General features: G+C 31.1%; 1 non-coding gene across 1 annotated transcript; it reads left to right on the top strand.

Annotated features, from left to right (window-relative positions):
* The first annotated feature begins 951 nt into the window (after positions 1-951).
* Positions 952-1,023, top strand: Trnae-uuc. The gene has a single exon. It is a non-coding gene; the product is annotated as a tRNA-Glu (tRNA).
* Positions 1,024-1,320: the final 297 nt, after the last annotated feature.

Below are 1,320 nucleotides of genomic sequence, written 5' to 3'. Positions count from 1 at the left end.
ATTGTAATAGCAGTCCAGTTTTTAAAATATTCTGGCTGATTTTTACAAGTAACCAAGGCCTTTACACAAAACAATTGCTACAAATTTGGAATATTTATATTTAGAACCTTTAAAATATTGTTAATATTAAAATTGTTTATTGAAGAGAAACAGCCAATATCCAGTGGAAATTCTTTATTTCCTCAACGTTTTACCTTACGACTGTATCACGAATTATCGAACATAAGCCCAATCCTGACAGAAACAACTGCCAAGACTGGTGAAGTCAAAAGTTGAAGAAGTAGAAAATTTTCACTGGTTTTTTCTCTTAATTAAATATGTTTACACTACGCTATCTACATTATTGTGGATTATCTTAAAGTTATTTGCTTGTTATTGTCAGAAAATTATGTTGTACAACGGAATATTTCTTTAAAAAAAAGCAATTCACTGCAGAACACAAAACAACTGTTTTAAGGTAGTTAATAACTAATTGATTTTGAACCAAGACGTTTGCACCTATACTTTAATCTCATAAGCACAGAAATAATGATTGCGTAATACTTTTGGACACGTTTGCTTTGCTTTCAACTCTACTCGAGTGCAGAGTATTATATAGTAATTCGACTGTGATCAGACATTGAAACACAACTGGTTTGGACTAATATGTATATTTCCTTTTTATGAAGTTGTACTTTATTATATATTTGTTAAGCAAAGAACAGAATTTGCTAAATGATTTTTAGTTAACTCTGTGGAAAGTGCCTTTTTCACACAAGAGTACATATATAAATAGGAGTATGCTGGCCAACGCTTAGTGTATGCACTAAGCCTACTTTCAACTCATGGACTAAATTTATATATTTTCAGAATTATAACAATATAAGTATTTTTCTGGGTAAAATGTAAAATTTATATACGTAAAACAAATCTGTTATACAATTATAACAGCAAAAGATAAATCTTTCATCATCCCATGTGGTCTAGTGGCTAGGATACCTGGCTTTCACCCAGGAGGCCCGGGTTCGATTCCCGGCATGGGAAATTAATTTTTAACTGGCATTATCATTGTTTAATTTACTGAATAAACACGTATAATATCAGTATAAGGTAAACTTTATTCTTATTCACATACTTTGAGTCTACGCTAATTTAATAATAATTTATTTTCTTAAAACATTAACTTCCTCAAAAGAAAACAATTAATAGTTAACTACAATTCACAATTTGCTTTTTATCATGTTGTTACGACAGCGGAAGTCACGTGACTCTAGTAACACGTAATGAGTATCTAGAATGTTCGTGAAGGCTCGAGTGTTTACCAGACGCCCTCTATTTCGT

The sequence above is a fragment of the Limulus polyphemus genome, unplaced genomic scaffold (assembly GCF_000517525.1).
Source record: "Limulus polyphemus unplaced genomic scaffold, Limulus_polyphemus-2.1.2 Scaffold6748, whole genome shotgun sequence".
Lineage (NCBI taxonomy): Eukaryota > Metazoa > Arthropoda > Merostomata > Xiphosura > Limulidae > Limulus > Limulus polyphemus.
The sequence above is the reverse complement of the archived record's forward strand: the minus strand, read 5'-3'. Positions and strand labels throughout refer to the sequence as shown.